Here is a 22015-nt window from a genome sequence, read left to right on the forward strand (position 1 = left end):
TTCCATGCTGGCGAATGCCTCGGCACTTTTGTCACCTCAACGTCTGCTTGCGTGGCACTCCTTTGTTTACGGCGGGAGCTGTTAACAGACAGGTGCGCGCGGTATGATCGGATCGCGCCAACACGTGGCTCGGCCACCTCACGCTCCGCATTGCTCCATGGGGCTGCGTGCCGGTGCAGATTCGGAAGCGTCAGCACGTGGCCGGCGCTTTGGCGCGTCTGTCGTGCGCATGCGCCGGGCGAACAAAAGAGAAGGGGAGGGCGGCGCGAAGCCAGTCCGACAGCGGCTTTCAGCGCGCGCACTCATACACGCATCGCAGTCACGGGCCCGCGATTTTCCACGCAAGGTAAGCCGTCACCTCTGCTACTCGCTCTCTAGGAACGGTACTCCACGATTCTAACAAATTTTTTTCCTGTTCTGTGTGCAAAAATGGTGTTAATTTGCAGCTTCTGTGCCACAGGAAGAAAATCTTATGATTCAGCGTAACGAACGCATTAACATCGAGCCAAAACGAATCGGATGGGGAAGAAATCGACTGTGGCCTCGCTATCCCCAAGGTCTTTGCAGAAGTAGAAAAGGTTATGTCGGTGCCATATAAAACTAAGCATGGCACAGGAAGGAAATCTTATGATTTAGCATAACGAACGCATTAAGATCGAGCCAAAACGAAGAAGACCTCGCTCCGAATATCAGTAACTACCATTTCGAGATTCATAACCGCAGTTTGGAAGACGATCTCACGTTCATTCAGTGGACATTCGTGGAAGTGTCAGCGTTAGTGTCAACAGTTAGTGATTATGAACCGTCTCTAGTCGCAACAACGTTTACATTTTTTTACGATTTCCAATCAATTTCATAATTAAAACTTTTCAGTCAAGGACCCAACATCACCAGTTCCTCGTCTTCAATGAAGACTGCCTTTAACCGTCGTGAATAAAGCTGAACACGAACCACGTCAACCGTCGTGGAGACTTAATTTCATTCGTCTCAATGTTCTCCGGAAGCCCGCAAGTGTTTCTTTACTGATTTATGTAATAAATATACTTTTATACTTAGCACGAGATGTATCAGGAGTTAATTCGCTGTCTGAAACGCAAATATTTATGTTGGTATTGTACGTGATTTGTACGCAGTCAAGGAGGCGCACATCTTAAAACCACAGTGCGAGAAGGTAATCAGAGCAGCACACACGCAGGCATCACATATACTATCAATGTAAGTAACTGAACCTGAAATTGCGAATTAAATCCTGAAAACGCGTCGTTCCGTGAATGAAAAAACTTAACTGGTGCAGTGTATTATTAATGGTACAGAAAATAAGCGCTTCCTAGGGCGTCGTTTGGCATCAGAACCTTAATTTAATATTTACTGCGTTATTCATTAATAATCAACAGTTTTTATAGCCTCTCTATAATGCTTGTTTTGCGTCTAAGAAATGTTTCACAGCGTAGAATATTACAGAATTATTCATTCGCTTTAATACTACAAAACTGAAAATAAACAGTTTTTCTTTCTTTTTTCTGTGCAATCACTATAAGCCGTTTGTTCAGAAAGGCAGCATTTTCTGAACTATTTTTCTCAGTTTGCCATCTTGAGTACATTATACGAGGCTGTGTGATTGTCATCTAGGATATAACAAAAAATGTATGCTACTATCGTCATCTACAGGCTAGGGTACTTGCTATTACAACAGTTATTAGGGCTTTTACCCGTTCCATTCATAATATTTGGGGTGCGGAAAGGATGGATGCTTAAACACCTCCGTGCGCGCTGTACTTGATCTAGAATTCTCGAACGCTATAGAAGCGATTCGTAGGGGAGTGTAGTTATTTCGAGATTCATCACTTAAAGCTGGTCCTTGAAACTTACGAACTAATCTTCCACGGGATAGTTACGTCAAGCTTCAGGCGTTTGCCTGTCCATGTTTATCGGCATCTCCGTGACGTTTTTCCCGTGGGTCAAACAAATCTGTGATCAACTGTGTTGCCCTTATCTGTATAATTTACGTTCAATAAATATGCTCTGTTAGTTCTATATTGTACGGGTCCTACACCTCTTGAGCGTTATTCTAGGATCGGTCACAACGAGTCGCTTGAAGCAATTTCCTTTGTAAACCATTCTACTGTTTTACCTACGGCTGAGGCTATGTTATCGTTCTGTTTAACATACGTAAAAATTGTCACACTCGGGTATTTGTAAGTGATGACCGATTTCAATTGTGACTTATTGATATAGTCATAGGATACTATGTTTTTTCGTTTTGTGAAGTCCAAAATTTTACATTTCTGAACATTTAAAGCAAGTTGGCTATCTTTGTAGCATCGTTTTGTTCGTTCATTAATCTTAAAGTTGGTCTGATGCAGTTTTCTAGGCATAAGTTTCCCTAACCATCCTCTTCAATTCGGCAAAACTGCTGAATCCCTCACCATCAACGGTCTGCCTAATATCTAGGCCTGGTCTTCTGATTCTTTCCTTCCAATATCCCTTCAAGAACTGGTTTCAAGAACATCTCATATAATTCTACATGCCCATTCACTGTATCTCTTAGTTTAATTATGCTCTTTGTAAACCATATTTTTCTCATTGGTTCGTTACAGGATGTAGTCATTCCTTACTTCATCGGTCTACCTCATCTTTAACAGTCTCTGTACAGCCACATTACTATGGTTTCTAGTCGTCTTATCCCCCGTCTTCCACCTTCGTCGATGTTCCGCACTCATACAGATCTGTGCTACGAACATAGCTTTTCATGACTTTTACTGTATCGAAATCCAAATTTCACGCGCAAAGCAATCTTAGACCTGTCTTTTATTTATGAAATAATTTTTACTTCTTCAGTCATTTTTTGCTAATATTTAGTAGCACGACACGTTTTGGCAGCACAGTGCGACCATCACTTGCATTGCATAAAATCTGCGGAAAAACGGTCTAGATCGCGATGGTTACTTTATTTAAAATGACCGGTTTAGTCTTAGGCAACCTTCAGAATAGCACCGTCAGCTGAAGCTGAGGATGTCCAGGACAGACAGTAGACCTCAGTCAGCGGTTTCAGCGACTGTGTTCTACAGACAGTTGACAACCTCAAGTTCAGCTCATGGTGCTGTTCTGAAGATGGCCTAAGACTAGGCCGAAACCGGTCATTTTAAATAAAATAACCAACGCGATCTAGACTGTGTTTTTTTGAGTGATGTTATACAGCTTACAAGATCGCTGACTCGCAAAAATTTTAATGCATTAATGTGAAGTGTGATGAGATTTATTTGCTGGATGCGCAAGTGAGGTTATGTACAGAAATTTAACCCTGTACAGAAAGGATAATTTATTTCTGTGTATACCTGAAGAGGGATGTATGTTAAGATCATTTCATTGCTGACTTTGCTTACATTCTGCTGGTAATTTATTTGTCTGGCACACAAAGCACAGTAATAAACACTTTGTCACTTCATACTTTCACATTAAGATGTTTGTATTCCAAAGACTATGCTAAGATCAGCTTATTTCAGTTGCTATCATAATACAGACAATGAAAACACATTCGTTTTTACAAAAGCATATTTATGTCTTGGCACATATTAAATATTATGATTATTTGGTTTATCTTGGTTATGAAAACAATAGTTTTTTTTGTTTTTAGATAATCATTCGCAGTATTTTGGAATGGGTGGCCAGTGTCCTTAATGTAGGTGTAGTAAGCACTTACATGTTTGTTGCATCTTTCTTCGGAAGTATCTCCCAGTTCGGTTTACATGGAGGGCTCTGCATGTACTACACATTATTTTGTAATTGCCTGATTGTGTGTGTTCATCTGTTTATCAGTAAAAAAGGATTGAAGCAATGAAAATTAAGTTACAAATTTATGATACAGTCGCTGACCTCAAGCAATTTCAGAAAACATGAATCAATTGTAACTGTCTAATTTTCTCGTTGTGGATTTTGTGTTCGTCTTCTTCTTCTTTTCTAATTTATGTACAAAATTGCACGGCTAGTTATAGTTCCATTCAAGCTCCACTGTAGTGGGCTGGTTTCTATTTACGTAAAAGAAAAGAAAATACAAAAGCGCAGCACTTTGGGCTGTAACATGTGAGGTTCCTTCCAAAATAGCCCGAGCACTCGACAGTCATAAACAGCTGACGCTGGCTGGACCCGTTTTAACGCACCGATCTGATTATAACTTGTTTTATGGCGCTTCAGCCAAACGCAGCAGGGCAAAATAGCCGCTAACAGGCAGATCTCTGCAATCGGCAAATGACAGCCCATTGGAATAATGCTGCCATTTCAGAAATCTATCCGTCTGCTGATGTAGGACTACGAGGCACATAATGAATGCTCCATGATAAAAATGCGTTTGGTAGTTTCTTTTCCTAGCATTATCCCATAAAGTTGATTTCTTTTTTAGACGGTAATACGACTACTAAATACAGATGTTCGATGGTTGAATTCTCAAGCTACAAGAAACGATATACATCACTGCAAAATAACTGTGATATAATATCAGGATTTCGTGATAAGAGCAGTTGAAACAGTGGTAAAGCGGAGCAAGTTATACAAATTTTTAATGAGCTCTGGTGTGAGCCCGTCACAGTAAGAAAGAGAGAGAGAGAGACGACAGGTTGAAATTTTAAGTTGTGCATGCGAGGTACAACTACACATGTTCGCGTGCAGACGCTGAAAATACCCGCATGTTATCATTCTGACATTAAATGCAATTGTTGAAGAAATGTACATTTGTAGTTTCTCCTCTGGTAACGTTTCTTACAAACCACGTCTCTTTACTCCTTAAATTGTCTGCTCATTTCATCTTCGCACAAAAATCCGTCTCGGAGACATTGCCTGTGTGTATTATATTTCAAAAGATTCCCTGTCAGACTCTCGGACATAGTGTTGTGATACAATACATACTTTCATTTCCCAACCTACTACAGTAGCAATATGGAAAAAGTATTTTTCTAGTGACAATGCGTTAGTCCAAATTTGGCTAAGACGACGAGAACGGGTTTACTGAATGACGAAAGGTAATTCTTGGAAAACAGGTAATGGTGTGATGTTTAAAAGATTTTATTTCCTTAGCAATACTGGATTTCTGTGCCAGTATGGGCTTAGTAATCACAAACTCCTTTTTTAAACATAAGAACATTCACTGGTATACTTGGGAAGGCAGGGGAACCAGATCTGTCATTGACTATATAATAACAGATCAGGAATTCAGGAAGGCTGTGAGGGACACACTTGTATTCAGGGGATTCTTTGATGACACTGATCATTATTTAATCTGCAGTGAAATTGGGATTGTGAGGCCGAAAGTGCAGGAGGTCAGGTCCATTTGTAGGAGGGTAAGAGTGGAGAAACTTCAGGATAAGGAAATCAGGCACAAGTACATAACAGCGATCTTAGAAAGGTACCAGTTAGTTGAATGTAGTCAATTACAGTCATTGGAAAACGAATGGACAAGGTACAGGGACACAGTACTAGAAGTGGCTAAAGAATGTCTTGGAACAGTAGTGTGTAAAAGTAGGATGAAGCAAACAGCTTGGTGGAATGATACAGTCAAGGCAGCCTGTAAAAGGAAAAAGAAGGCCTATCAAAAATGGCTACAAACCAGAACCCAGGTAGACAGAGAAAGTTATGTTGAAGAAAGAAACAAAGCCAAACAGATAATTACAGCATCCAAGAAGAAATCGTGGGAAGACTTTGGAAACAGGTTGGAGACTATGGGTCAAGCTGTTGGAAAACCATTCTGGAGTGTAATTAGCAGTCTTCGAAAGGGAGGTAAGAAGGAAATGACAAGTATTTTGAACAGGTCAGGAAAACTGCTGGTGAATCCTGTGGATGCCTTGGGTAGATGGAGGGAATATTTTGAAGAGTTGCTCAATGTAGGTGAAAATGCGATCAGTAATGTTTCAGATTTCGAGGTAGAACGGGATAGGAATGATGATGGAAATAGGATCACATTTGAGGAAGTGGAAAAAATGGTCAATAGATTGCAGTGCAATAAAGCGGCTGGGGTGGATGAAATTAAGTCGGAACTGATCAAGTACAGTGGAATGTCAGGTCTTAAATGGCTACACAGGATAATTGAAATGGCCTGGGAGTCGGGACAGGTTCCATCAGACTGGACAAAAGCAGTAATCACACCAACCTTTAAACATGGAAACAGAAAAGATTGTAACAACTATAGAGGTATCTCTTTAATCAGCGTTGTGGGTAAAATCTTCTCAGGTATTGTTGAAAGGAAAGTGCGAGTATTAGTTGAGGACCAATTGGATGAAAATCAGTGTGGGTTTAGGCCTCTTAGAGGTTGTCAGGACCAGATCTTTAGCTTACGGCAAATAATGGAGAAGTGTTATGAGTGGAACAGGGAATTGTATCTATGCTTTATAGATCTAGAAAAGGCATATGACCGGGTTCCTAGGAGGAAGTTATTGTCTGTTCTACAAGATTATGGACTAGGAGGCAAACTTTTGCAAGCAATTAAAGGTCTTTACATGGATAGTCAGGCAGCAGTTAGAGTTGACGGTAAATTGAGTTCATGGTTCAGAGTAGTTTCAGGGGTCAGACAAGGCTGCAACCTGTCTCCACTGTTGTTCATATTATTTATGGATCACATGTTGAAAACAATAGACTGGCTGGGTGAGATTAAGATATGTGAACACAAAATAAGCAGTCTTGCATATGCGGATGACTTAGTTGTGATGGCAGATTCGATTGGAAGTTTGCAAAGTAATATTTCAGAGCTAGATCAGAAATGTAAGGACTATGGTATGAAGATTAGCATCTCCAAAACGAAAGTAATGTCAGTGGGAAAGAAATATAAACGGATTGAGTGCCAAATAGGAGGAACAAAGTTAGAACAGGTGGACAGTTTCAAGTACTTAGGATGCATATTCTCACAGGATGGCAACATAGTGAAAGAACAGGAAACGAGGTGTAGCAAAGCTAATGCAGTGAGTGCTCAGCTACGATCTACTCTCTTCTGCAAGAAGGAAGTCAGTACCAAGACTAAGTTATCTGTGCACCGTTCAATCTTTCGACCAACTTTGTTGTATGGGAGCGAAAGCTGGGTGGATTCAGGTTACCTTATCAACAAGATTGAGGTTACGGATATGAAAGTAGCTAGGATGATTGCAGGTACTAGTAGATGGGAACAATGGCAGGAGGGTGTCTACAATGAGGAAATCAAAGAAAAACTGGGAAAATAAACTATATAGATGTAGCAGTCAGGGCGAACAGGCTTAGATGGTGGGGTCATGTTACACGCATGGGAGAAGCAAGGTTACCCAAGAGACTCATGGATTCAGCAGTAGAGGGTAGGAGGAGTCGGGGCAGACCGAGGAGAAGGTACCTGGATTCGGTTAAGAATGATTTTGAAGTAATAGGTTTAACATCAGAAGAGACACCAACGTTAGCACTGAATAGGGGATCATGGAGGAACTGTATAAGGGGGGCTGTGCTCCAGACTGAACGCTGAAAGGCATAATCAGTCTTAAATGATGATGATGATGATGATGATGATGATGATGATGATGAGCAGTACTGGCATAGGTGAATCGTAATGTTCATTATGCGACAAGGTGAAACGTTACCGTCGTCCTGCTAGACCTTCAGTCGAGTAAAGCAGTTTTTTTTATTTTTCCAAAACCAGATTAAGATCACCGTATTTATTATGAGTTGCCGAAAAGAAATTAGCTCAGCATTAAATTAATTTTATTTTCTGCATTATAAGCGTGACCTCTTCAAACGCTATTAGTGTGTTGATGTGAGTCGATCCACCGTCGTACATACGTCAGCAGATGAGTCACACTGTAGAGGGTGAGCCGCACATGCTGTACTGTTCTCTACACTCACACAGCATGGACTCTACATTGTAGTTCAACTTCCCATCTTGTGACGCCGAAGCGCTGTCTGTTAAGGGCCTTCCAGACCGTCAGATCCTTTATGTGTCCGAGAGAAATATCCGGTTTCAGCCACTTGTCTTATTCTGGAGGACGACTGTTCACAACCCCGGTCGACAATTCACATTTAGCTTTCCCCTGATTTTCATGCGCTGCTTCAGGCAAACGATGGGATGGTTCCTTTTGAAAGACCACCGTCCAATTACATTCTCTATCCTCCCCCAGTCCGAGTTTGTGCGCCGTCTCTAATGATGTTGTTGTCGACGGGGCGTTAAATTCTAAATCGTCATCATCATCGTCGTCTTTTCAAGATTAGGCCCTTTGGCTTGTTCTGCATCAGAATTGTTCGCGCGGTCTCTTTAACGGGCCTCTTACATTTCTGTTTCCTATTGGGTTGTAAAGCATTGCACTCGTAGCTTTAAATGTACTAACAGACATACGTTGGACATGGTCTTTCCATATGTCTGTATTTTTCAGTTATAGTTTTAATCGGTTCTACATTCAGTTCTTGTTTCTTTCATGGTCCAGAATGACTGTCCCGCAACAAAGCGAAGAAAGTTCGTCTCTGATGATTCGATTTGTCGTAATTGATCTGCCAGTACAGTCCAACATTCACTACCATACATCAGTAAAGGCAACGCTATAAATTTGTAAAGTTTAATTAATGTTTCTATCCATGTTGTAATGTACAGGGCTATTACAAATGATTGTAGCGATTTCATAAATTCACTGTAGCTCCATTCATTGACATATAGTCAAGACACACTACAGATACGTAGGAAAACTCATAAAGTTTTGTTCGGCTGAAGCCGCACTTCAGGTCTCTGCCGCCAGAGCGCTCGAGAGCGCAGTGAGACAAAATGGCGACAGGAGCCGAGAAAGCGTATGTCGTGCTTGAAATGCACTCACATCAGTCGGTCATAACAGTGCAACGACACTTCAGGACGAAGTTCAACAAAGATCCACCAACTGTTAACTCCATTCGGCGATGGTATGCGCAGTTTAAAGCTTCTGGATGCCTCTATAAGGGGAAATCAACGGGTCGGCCTGCAGTGAGCGAAGAAACGGTTGAGCGCGTGCGGGCAAGTTTCACGCGTAGCCCGCGGAAGTCGGCGAATAAAGCACGCAGGGAGCTAAACGTACCACAGCCGACGGTTTGGAAAATCTTACAGAAAAGGCTAAAGCAGAAGCCTTACCGTTTACAATTGCTACAAGCCCTGACACCCGATGACAAAGTCAAACGCTTTGAATTTTCGGCGCGGTTGCAACAGCTCATGGAAGAGGATGCGTTCAGTGCGAAACTTGTTTTCAGTGATGAAGCAACATTTTTTCTTAATGGTGAAGTGAACAGACGCAATGTGCGAATCTGGGCGGTAGAGAATCCTCACGCATTCGTGCAGCAAATTCGCAATTCACCAAAAGTTAACGTGTTTTGCGCAATCTCACGGTTTAAAGTTTACGGCCCCTTTTTCTTCTGCGAAAAAAACGTCACAGGACACGTGTATCTGGACATGCTGGAAAATTGGCTCATGCCACAACTGGAGACCGACAGCGCCGACTTCATCTTTCAACAGGATGGTGCTCCACCGCACTTCCATCATGATGTTCGGCATTTCTTAAACAGGAGATTGGAAAACCGATGGATCGGTCGTGGTGGATATCATGATCAGCAATTCATGTCATGGCCTCCACGCTCTCCCGACTTAACCCTATGCGATTTCTTTCTGTGGGGTTATGTGAAAGATTCAGTGTTTAAACCTCCTCTACCAAGAAACGTGCCAGAACTGCGAGCTCGCATCAACGATGTTTTCGAACTCATTGATGGGGACATGCTGCGCCGAGTGTGGGAGGAACTTGATTATCGGCTTGATGTCTGCCGAATCACTAAAGGGGCACATATCGAACATTTGTGAATGCCTAAAAAACTTTTTGAGTTTTTGTATGTGTGTGCAAAGCATTGTGAAAATATCTCAAATAATAAAGTTATTGTAGAGCTGTGAAATCGCTTCAATCATTTGTAATAACCCTGTACATTGTATGGTATTGCAACAAATTCTGAATCTGTCCAGTGTTAGCTCTGCATCATCTAACGTGAGAAATTTACAACGGCGACCACACTAAAGTTTTCCCTGACTAGCTTTCGTGGAACTTGAGAATCGCTGAACTTCTGAACACGACTTTCAGTAGTTTAAAATGCATGCCGCAATTAAGTTTTGTATTTAAGTTGTGCGCCCAGATGAGCTTCGTCTAATTTACAAAGCATTTCTAGCGGACGCCAGATCACCGTCTAATTAATTATTTGTAAGCCAAGCAGCTTTCCCTCATGTAGCAAACTGGATGAAAACCTACAGCTCTTCTTGTTCTTACTGCTTTCGAAATACGGTACTGTAATTGTCATTCTCAGAAAAGAGAATTTACAGTGCTGTATTTCAACACCACTGACCACGAGGAAAACTGTAAGCTTCCAACCAGTTTGCTGCATGAGAGAATGCTGTTTGGCTTACAAATATTGAATTAGACCCTGATCTGACACCCACTGAAGATGCCTTGTAAATAAGGCGAAACGCATCTAGGTGCAAAAGTTGAAGAGAAAAACTTAATGTGCAGCATGCAAAAGAAATTTTACTTTTAAACTACTGTAATTTATATGCAGCTGCTGCGGCTCCCAGGTTGATACCATATTTCTCGACTTTCGAAAGGCTCAGTTCCGCACTGTCGCTTGCTACAAAAAGTGCGCGCTTACGGTCTATCCGATTACATATGCGATTGGATAGAAAGTTTTCTAACAGACGGGGAGCAGTATGTTGTCCTGAACGGGGTGACTTCAACAGAAACAAACGTAGGTGTGCCCAGGGCAGCGTAATAGGTCCTCTGCTTTTTACGATTTTCATAAACGATCTGGATGATGGTATTGACAGCGGCCTTAGACTGTTTGCCGATGATGCTGTAGTGTACAGGCAAATAGTATCACACCAAAGTTGTGAACAAATCAATGAGGATTTGCAGAAAATAAATGCGTGGTGTAATGACTGGCAGTTATCTCTCAATATTAGTAAGTGTAACCTACTGCGTATAACAAGGCGAAAATCCCCATTAATGTACGAGTACAAAATAAATGCCCAGTCTTTGGAAGCGGCAACGTTCGTCAAGTATGTGGGTGTGACTATTCGAAATGATTTCAAATGGAATGATCAGATTACACAAGTAACCGGTAAGGCGAACTCTAGATTGCGGTTTATTGGTAGGATCCTGAAGCGATGCAGTCCTTCAACAAAGGAAATAGATTACAATACGTTAGTTCGTCCAGTCTTGGAGTATTGTTCGTCTGTATGGGACCCCTACCAGTTGAGTCTGATTCAAGAGATTGAGAAGGTCCAAAGAAGAGCGGCAAGATTCGTACTGGCACATTTAGCCATCGCGAGAGCGTTACAAGTCTCATAGAAAGTTTGAAGTGGGACACACTTGCAGATAGACGGCGCGCTAAACAGAAGGGGCTGCTCACTAAATTCCGAAATCCGATCTTCACCGAGGATGTAGAGCATATATTATTATCACCAACTTTCAAATCGGGCAGTGATCACCATTCAAAGATAAGGGAAATAAGAGCTCGTACTGAGGCGTTCAGACAGTCGTTTTTCCCTCGCGCGATCCGCGAGTGGAACAGAGGGGGGCAAATATGACTTTGGCGCGAATTGTGCCCTCCGCCACACACCGCTTGGTGGCTAGGGGAGTATAATTGTACATGTAGATGTAGAAAATGGCCACCAGAGAAACTTGTTCTGGACATGAGTTTATTACCTCGAACAGCACCAACATCTTGCCCAGAGAATGTCACAGGCGCAGTATCCATTGCATTCTCAACACCAGTATAGAAAGCGTCTAGAAGGAATCTTCTGGTAATTAAAACACCGTCTAAAAAGGGAGAGACAGCAGTATTTCCTTCTCTCTGTTGAGAAAAGAAGCCCTTCCAGAAGTTAACTCCCGGATCAGAATAGGTGTAGACCACATAAAGTGTCCCAGACTACATTGTCCCCCAGTGGTGCAGACAACAAGGGGGGGAAAAGGAAGGAATTCGGCTGTGTCCTTTTCAAATTGAACCATCTTGGCGTTTGCCTCAAGCGGAAACAACAGAAAATCTAAATATGGACGACCGGAGGGGGACTCGAAACCCTGTCCCGAATCGAGTCGAGTGTGTGAACCAATGTGCCACCTCGCTCGGCTCGCGAGGAGGTCAACTCCACTCGGACATGTTGGGCTTGTATGGTGAGCTACAGGATGTCAAACGTTTAATTATCTTCAGTATCTAAACTGGCGCCCAAAACTTAAGGAAGAAAGTAACTTTCTCATGTGTTCATGCCAAGTAACATAGCTCGAAGAAACTTGGACCATACGTAGAAAGAGCTTCTACATCATAGTACAGAAGGTAACAGATAGAAATACTCAGTGAGACGAACAGAAACGACACTTTTAATCAAAGACAGTATATATACTGAAGTCACCGCGATTTATGATGGTCCCCTGGATATTACAAAAGCATGGACCTGGTTCTTAACGGGCTGTGTGATCACTACCGACGGTAATGCCGCTCTGCAACGTGCTCCCATGCTGGCCACAAGATTGACAAGGAGTTCATGCCGTAGGGCGTTCCATTCCCCATCAGCTCTTGGCATCTCCCCAATTCATCCCACCCGTACCCAACGGGATTTAAGTTGGAGGAACGAGCAGGTCAGTCCATTCGCCGAGTATCATCTCTTTCCGCGAGTCCCTCCAACTGCGTCGTTCGATGCGATCGTGCAGTGTCTAACAACCCTGCCACAACAAAGGTCAAAAATTACTTATGATTGTATTGTTCCTCACGCTGCTAAATATTGCATTTTCGGGCAACAACGAAGTTATATTATGTGGCAGGTGTCATTAGAGCGCAGTTAATAAAGTCATTTCTTGAAATAATGGATAAACTAGGCACTCATCTTTTCGTGTTTCCCACTCTGGTCTCGTTGTGAACTCATGGCTCAATCGTCGAAAATCTACGTAGCAATGATTCCAAGCTCGGATGCAAAGAGGCCTATTTGTTATTCTGCGATATTCAAAAGTTTTATAGATGTGTTTCATAAACCATTCTTGAAGATTAAACTTTTCCAAGTTAGGACAATGGTGATGTAAAAAAGTAATCAGCACTCCGAATTTAAGTTAGCCTACACTTCTTTTTTATTACTTTTGTTGCAATATCACGTAACTCGTTCCAAAACATCACTTCACAATATAAAACATACTTGAAAATATCTTCCTCACTGTTAAAGTTCACATTTCATAAACATGACGACCAAAGCGTGACTCTCTAATAACCGCTTACGCGCCCAAAAATCAGAGTTACAAGTACGTCAAAGAACATAGTGACAAAAGAAAGAATACACATAAGAATAATATCATTGCAACATATACATATCGAAGTATCAAAGTACCTCTACATTAATGAAATCAAATCCGAATGTTGTCACAGAAATATGTTAACTATTTCACAGAAACACAGTAGAATATTGCTGGTATCGAGAGGTTGAGGTGAGGTGCCGTAATGGTTACGTAATTCAAGTACCATTACAAGTGGCATTCATAAAAATGAAGCCATACCGAAAAGACGCACATGACGAAGTACAGTGTCACAATAATGTTAGCCAGTGAGTGAGTGTACAGTGTTCAAAGATTAGGAGGGCAGTAGGCCCATGCAAAGTTATGCCTTCCCACACCGTATCACCTGGACCACCAAAACGATGATGTTCGACAATGTTGTGGTGTTATTACGTGTTTCCATCTATCGCCATACGAGGCGGTATGTCCAGAAGCTCTACTCAGACTCAATCCGGGCAAAGAACCCCCCGCCCCTTCCTTCCCCTATCCTCTTTTCCCACAGATGCAGTACCACTGTGGACCTTGAGATTGCGTTCCTTGCAGTCCCGTTACTTGTGGTTGCAATTCACCGGCTATGGATACCTTCTTGCCCGTTGCACAATGTACCGGTCATCTGCTGCTGTAGTTGACAGTGGCCGATCACATTATCTCCTTCGGGGAGCAGTGTCTGCAGTTCGGAACGCTCTCCATGCACATGAAACAAAGCTGTGAGTAGTACTAAACTCCAGGGCTACACTCGTCACACATCGTCCTTCTTCCAGTTTTGCGGTACTTCTTACACATGTGAAGTCACCGAAATGTCTCTGTGCCATTGTCTTACGAAGAACACCACAGCGCACCGTAATTGCTTGCTGGTTGACGCGCACTATCTTTTCCTGTTCCTTCAGCTGTCTCGTGTTGCTGATCCAGCCCGATTTGGCGCTGCTGACCACACGCTGTGTGACGTCCAGCTTTCTGTGCACGATCGGGAGACCTCTGGCGACAGGCTCCCACAGTTTCATTCATTTCACAGAGTAGTTAGGTTGGTTTGTTGGGGGAAGGAGACCAGACAGCGAGGTCATCGGTCTCATCAGATTAGGGAAGGATGGGGAAGGAAGTCGGCCGTGCCCTTTTTGAAAGGAACCATCCCGGCATTTGCCTGGAGCGATTTAGGGAAATCACGGAAAACCTAAATCAGGATGGCCGGACGCGGGATTGAACCGTCGTCCTCCCGAATGCGAGTCCAGTGTCTAACCACTGCGCCACCTCGCTCGGTACAGAGTAGTTAATATGGTATGTTACTTTATCTAGGTCTTATTCTAATTTTACGGAACAGTGCGTCGTTTTGTAATTAGGATGGCGCAGTTTCCCCAAAACCACTCGCACCACTTCGTAGCTACTGCAGATTTCTACATAGTTTATCCATTTACGAGGATGGTTTGAAAAGTTCTCGGAATCACCGCGAGAGGTCAGCGGTAACGCAACGAGTTGTTCACGTGATATTCGTTAGACTATTGCCTGTAAATACGTGCCACGTCAGTGCGCTTGGAGAGAGCTGTGGCGGTGAGGTGGCTCTGTTGTTCCCGCATAATGATTTGCAAAGATGGATAAAATCGAGATTCGAGCAGTGATTAAGTACTTCGTAAAGAAAGGTATGAAAGTAATGGACATTCATGCCAATTTCCAGAATACACTGGGGGTTCTGCTCCTTCATATTCAACTGTTGCTAAGTGGACAAATGAATTTAAATTTGGTCGGGAGAGCTTAGATGATGATCCGCGCAATAGTCGGACAAGATGTGTCATTACTCCAGAAATCATTGCGAAAGTGCACAATATGGTCATGATGGATTGCCGATTGAAAGTGCGTGAAATTGCTCACCCTTTCTAGATGTCATCTGAAAGGGTATATCACATTTTAACTAAAGAATTAGAAATGAAAAAATTATCTGTAAGATGGGTGCCGCGACAAGGCAACGCACGCCCGCACACACGTGCCGTCGCCATGGCAAAATTACACGAACTAAGGTATGAATTGTTGCCACACACGCCTTATTCACTTCATTTGGCTCCTTCAGACTTCCATGTCTTCCCAGAACTGAAAATTTTTCTTGGCGGGCGAAGATTCACTTCAAATGAAGAATTGATAGCCGGGATTGACAACTATTTTGCAGACCTGGAGGAAATTCATTTTCGAGATGGGATAAGGCAATGGAACATCGTTGGACCAAGTGCATTAATCTACAAGGAGACTAAATTGAAAAATAAAAAAAAGTTTCAGTGCTGTAAGAACTTTTTTCTATTCCATTCCGAGAACTTTTCAAACCACCCTCGTAATAACACTAGTCCCTATTCACATGTCAAACCTTGCGCTCTCTAAATTACTGTAATTATGTTCTGCCTCTGACGAAAGAAATAAACGTAAAACTAATGACGAAAGCAATAAACGTAAAACTTATGTCAGCTGAACGGGAGTCTGGCCCCTCTCCTAAGGGCTACGACTCTAGGGCGAAGCTGTATAGTGAAAATTCCGATCATGTAGAAGTTAGTCGTCCAAAATAAGATTATATGAGGTATAAAACGAAATTTGAGGATTTCTTGGTAGGAAAGATGTAGCGTGTTGGAGGAGAATCAAACCGCAGGTGTAGAAGTAACTTCATGTGGGCCAACGGAAGTCTGTTAGGATCCTCGCTGTTCGTCTGGTGTATTAATGCCATGGCAGACAATATCTATAGCAACCTTGTACTTTTGCAGATCCCGCTGTCATCTACAAGGGCCTGCTGAAAAGTACTACCATCGATTTTTTTATGCGGAAACTCTTAAAGCCTTTTAAATATTCTTCATGTCTACGTATTTGCAGGCCTCTGCCGCTAGAGGCCTCCGAACTCCAGCGTGTAACATACTGGTGTGTCATGTGACCATATCGGCGGATGAGAAACAGCCTCCCGTGATCGTGTTTCGAACAATCCGATGCCCAGAGTTCACTGTCATCGATCATCCTCCATTTACTCCTGCATTGGCCCCGTCCGATTTTTATCTATTTGATGTACTTAAAGAACACCTTCGAGGACTTTACTCTGATAGTGATGAGGCGCTGTACGCATATGTGAGTTCGTGGCTCCGTCAACAGAGCCATCCATTCTACAGTGACAGTATCAACAAACTAGTCTCTCGTTAAGAGAAATGCGTTCGTCGCCAGGATGACTATGTTGAGAAATATATGTCTAACAAATGGTTCAAATGGCTCTGAGGACTATAGGACTTAACTTCTGAGGTCATCAGGGCCCTAGAACTTAGAACACTTAAACCTAAGTAACCTAAGGACATCACACACATCCATGCCCGTGGCAGGATTCGAACCTGCGACCCTAGCGGTCGCGCGGTTCCAGACTGTAGCGCCTAGAACCGCTCGGCCACCCCGGCCGGATATGTGTAACTTACAGAATAAAGATGTAGAACGTTAATGACGTTTATTTTCTTTAAAAAGCTTTAAAAGTTTTCACATAAAAATTCGGAGCATTCGCTTGCATAGTGAAATACTGTCCGACCAAAGCTGAACAAAAATTCAATCTGATCTTGATAAGTTTTCAAAGACCGCTTTGAAAATATGTTGGTAACTTGGTATAAATGCTCAGAAATGTAAAATTTTGCAGTTCACAAAGCGAACAAAACGTATCACGTGACTACAGTATCGATGAGCCACAACTGGTATCGGTCAACTCATTCAAATACCCGGGTGAGCACTTTATAAGGAACTGAAGTACACTGGTCACATAGGATCAGTCTTAGCTACAGCAGATGGTGGACTTGGATTCGTTGGTAGGACACTGGTAAACTACAGTGAGTCTACCAAGGAGATTCGTTACATAACACCTTTACGACCCATCCTAGAATAAGAATGTCGAACCCATACCAAACAGGACCAATAGAGGATGTTGGACGTATACAAAGAAAAGCAGCCTGAATGATAACAAGTTCGTTTGGCCGAGGAGAAAGCTTAACGGAAAATGCTGGAAAGCATGAACTGCCGGACATCTGAATGCCGATGCCAATTGTCCCGCGAAAGCCTACTTACAAAGTTTCAGGAAACAATACTAATGAGGAATATATGGATATACAACAGCCCTCTATGTCTCTCTCTGGTGGGAACGACAAAGACAATTAGAAGTACTGCAGCGCTAATAGAAGCGTTGAAGCAGTCATTCTTCCCACGCTCCTTACGTAAGTGGGACAGGAATAAACTCACGTGATACAATTTGATGCATCCCCTGCCACGCACTTCACAGAGGTGTGCAGAGTGTACATGTAGAAGTATGTCCCACGATTTAGTCAGTACTCCGGTAGGTAATGACACACGTCACGTTACTGAGTCAAGCAAGTCGCTAAAGGTGTATCTGAGTCGATCGCCGCAGCTAAACGCACTGCCTGCGGAAGGCTCTGGCGCCGTTTCCCGCTTGCAGCGGCGTGTTCGAGAGCAGCCTTGTCAACAGCTCAACGAAGGTCAATAGACGAGAGTAGCGCGCCAGTCGTCATCTGCTGCGCCCTGGGTGCACCGAGCGACGGTAGAGTTCTGTTTCTTGTGCTTCATTCCCAAGTACTGGCTGCACATAACGACAACATTGCTACAAACTGCGAGTTTCGCAGTTGACTCCTATGTTAGTAGAGTCAAGGGAACGCAAGTCACATGTACTTTGTTTCAGTAAACACAACACGTTCATCCAAAAGTTTTATAATCCGTCGGCATAATGTCCTGTCTTCAAAGGTGATCAAAAAAGAAAATGAGCATCAGGGGAAATTCGAGAATCCCACACTACACCTACATCTACATATATACTCCGCTAGCCACCAAGCGGCGTGTGGCGGAGGGCACAATTCGCGCCAAAGTCATATTTCCCCCCCTCTGTTCCACTCGCGGATCGCACGAGGGAAAAACGACTGTCTGAACGCCTCAGTACGAGCTCTTATTTCCATTATCTTTGAATGATGATCACTGCCCGATTTGAAAGTTGGTGATAATAATATATGCTCTACATCCTCGGTGAAGATCGGATTTCGGAATTTAGTGAGCAGCCCCTTCTGTTTAGCGCGCCGTCTATCTGCAAGTGTGTCCCACTTCAAACTTTCTATGAGATTTGTAACGCTCTAGCGATTAAATGAACCAGTCACGAATCTTGCCGCTCTTCTTTGGACCTTCTCAATTTCTTGAATCAGACCCAACTGGTAAGGGTCCCATACAGACGAACAATACTCTAAGACTGGACGAACTAACGTATTGTAAACTATTTCCTTTGTTGAAGGACTGCATCGCTTCAGGATTCTACCAATAAACCGCAATCTAGAGGTCGCCTTACCCGTTTCTTGTGTAATCTGATCATTTCGAATAAGCACACCCAGATACTTGACTGATGTTACCGGCCGGCCGGAGTGGCCGAGCGGTTCTAGGCGCTACAGTCTGGAACCACGCCACCGCTACGGTTGCAGGTTCGAATCTTGCCTCCGGCATGGATGTGTGTGATGTCCATAGGTTAGTTAGGTTTAAGTAGTTCTAAGTTCTAGGGGACTGATGACCTCAGAAGTTAAGTCCAATAGTGCTCAGAGCCATTTGAACCGTTTGATGTTACCGCTTCCAACGATTGATTGATCATTTATTTTGTACTCATACATGAATGGGGATTTTCGCTTTGTTATACGCAGTAGGTTACACTTACTAATATTGAGAGATAACTGCCAGTCATTACACCACGCATTTATTTTCTGCAAATCCTCATTGATTTGTTCACAACTTTCGTGTGATACTACTTTCCTGTAGACCACAGCATCATCGGCAAACAGTCTAAGGCCGCTGTCAATACCATCAACCAGCCCGCATCTCATGGTCGTGCGGTAGCGTTCTCGCTTCCCACGCCCGGGTTCCCGGGTTCGTTTCCCGGCGGGGTCAGGGATTTTCTCTGCCTCGTGATGGCTGGGTGTTGTGTGCTGTCCTTAGGTTAGTTAGGTTTAATTAGTTCTAAGTTCTAGGCGACTGATGACCTCAGCAGTTTAGTCGCATAGTGCTCAGAGCCATTTTGAACCAATACCATCAACCAGATCGTTTATGTCAATCGTAAAAAGCAGAGGACCTATTACGCTGCCCTGGGGCACACCTGAAGTTACTCTTGTTTCTGTTGAAGTTACCCCGTTCAGGACGACATATTGCTCCCTGTCTGTTAGAAAACTTTCTGTCCAACCGCATATGTCACTGGATAGAACGTAAGCGCGCACTTTTTGTAGCAAGCGACAGTGCGGAACTGAGTCGAACGCCTTTCGAAAGTCGAGAAATATGGCATCAACCTGTGAGCCGGTATCTAGAGCCTGTTGTATATCATGCACAAAGAGGGCCAGCTGTGTCTCGCATGACCCCTGTTTCCTAAAACCGTGCTGGTTTCTGCAGATGAGCTTCTCAGAGTCTAGAAAGGTCATTATGTCTGAACACAAAATATGTTCCATGATTCTACAACAAATCGATGTCAGTGAAATTGGCTGGTAATTGTGTGCATCCGAATTTCTACCCTTTTTATAGATTGCTATGACCTGGGCCTTCTTCCAGTCCCGTGAAACTTTCCGCCGTTCCAACTGCGGTCTTGGGCAACGTTACGCTGGCAGTATGTGTCGTTGCCTTTTTTTTTCTTCGTCAGTTGTCATCAGTCCTATTACCGGTTTGACGCGGTCCACCACGATTTCCTCTTCTGTGCCAACCTCTTCACCTCAGAGTAACACTGGCACCCAACTTACTCAATTATTTGATGCATGTATTTAAGTTTCTGTCCTCCCCTATAGTTTTTACACTCTACAGTTCCCTCCAGTATTATCAGTCTACTTAATTTTCTACATCCATCTATAACACCAAATCCTAAATGTTTTGGTTCTCGTCTTTTTCAGTTATCCCACAGTCCGTGATTCACTAACATACAATGTTTCTTTCTCTATACGAGACCAATGTTTGATACTAGTAGACTTCTTGTGATCAGGAAGGCCCTCCTTATCTGTGCTTGTCTGCTGGCGATATAGCATCAGACTTCCGAAAACACACTGTTCCGAAGATTGCAAGAGCCGACAAATGTAAGAATTATCGTACAATCAGCTTAATACACTACTGGCCATTAAAATTGCTACACCAATAAGAAATGCAGATGATAAACGGGTATTCATTGGACAAATACATTTTACTAGAACTGACATGTGATTACATTTTCACGCAATTTGGGTGCATAGATCCTGAGAAATCAGTACCCAGAACAACCACCTCTGGCCCTGATACGCCTGGGAATTGAGTCAAACAGAGCTTGGATGGCGTGTACAGGTACGGCTGCCCATGCAGCTTCAACACGATACCACAGTTCATCACGAGTAGTGACTGGCGTATTGTGACGAGCCAGTTGCTCGGCCACCATTGACCAGACGTTTTCAATTCGTGAGAGATCTGGATAATGTGCTGGCCAGGCAGCAATCGAACATTTCCTGTATCCAGAAAGGCCCGTACACGACCTGCAACATGCGGTCGTGCATTATACTGCTGAAATGTAGGGGTTAGCAGGAATCGAATGAAGAGTAGAGCCACGGGTCGTAACACAACTGAAATGTAACGTCCACTGTTCAAAGTGCCGTCAATGCGAGCAAGAGGTGACCGTGACGTGTAACCAATGGCACCCCATACCATCACGCCGGGTGGTACGCCAGTATGGCGATGACTAATACACTCTTCCAGTGTGCGTTCACCGCAATGTCGCCAAACACGGATGCGACCATCATGATGCTGTAAACAGAACCTGCATTCAACCGAAAAAATGACGTTTTGCCACTCGTGCAGCCAGGTTCGTCGTTGAGTACACTATCGCAGGCGCTCCTGTCTGTGATGCAGCGTCAAGGGTAACCGCAGCCGTGGTATCCGAGCTGATAGTCCATGCTGCTGCAAACGTCGTCGAACTGTTGGTGCAGATGGTTGTTGCCTTGCAAACGTCCCCAGCTGTTGACCCAGGGATCGAGACGTTGCTGCACGATCCGTTACAGCCATGCAGATAAGATGCCTGTCATCTCGACTGCTAGTGATACGGGGCCGTTGGGATCCAGCACGGCGTTCCGTATTACCCTCCTGAACCCACCGATTCCATATTCTGCTAACAGTTATTGGATCTCGACCAATGTGAGCAGCATTGCCGCGATACGATAAACCGCATTCGCGATAGGCTACAATCCTACCTTTATGAAAGTCAGAAACGTGATGGTACGTATTTCTCCTCCTTACACGAGGCATCACAACAACATTTCACCAGGTAACGCGGGTAACTGCTGTTTGTGTATGAGAAATCGGTTGGAAACTTTCCTCATGTCAGCACGTTGTAGGTGTCGCCACCGGCGCCAACCTTGTATGAATGCTCTGAAAAGCTAATCATTTGCATATCACAGCATCTTCTTCTTGTCGGTTAAATTTCGCGTCTGTAGCACGTCATCTTTGTGGTGTAGCAATTTCAATGACCAGTAGCGTAACTCATGCATCCAAGTTGAGGACAAGAAAAATGTACAGAAGACTGGAAAAAAAATTGAGCAGCTCTGATTGACGGTTAGATTGTCTTCAGGAAAGGTAAAGGCACCAGAGAGGCAATTCTAACGTTACGTTTGATGATGGAAGCAACACTCAAGAAAAATCAAGGCAGATTCATAGGATTTGTCGACCAGGAAAAACCTCCCGACAATGTAAAATGGTGC

General features: G+C 43.4%; 1 protein-coding gene across 1 annotated transcript in view; it reads left to right on the top strand.

Annotated features, from left to right (window-relative positions):
• Positions 1-259: 259 nt before the first annotated feature.
• Positions 260-22015, top strand: part of LOC124776310 (globin-1) — a 294289-nt gene continuing 272533 nt past the window's right edge. Inside the window, exon 1 of the mRNA XM_047251243.1 lies at positions 260-346. The gene's annotated coding sequence lies outside the window, so the exon portion shown is untranslated. The remainder of the gene's footprint in view (positions 347-22015) is intronic.

This window comes from Schistocerca piceifrons, chromosome 2, assembly GCF_021461385.2.
Source record: "Schistocerca piceifrons isolate TAMUIC-IGC-003096 chromosome 2, iqSchPice1.1, whole genome shotgun sequence".
In the NCBI taxonomy this organism is placed as follows: domain Eukaryota; kingdom Metazoa; phylum Arthropoda; class Insecta; order Orthoptera; family Acrididae; genus Schistocerca; species Schistocerca piceifrons.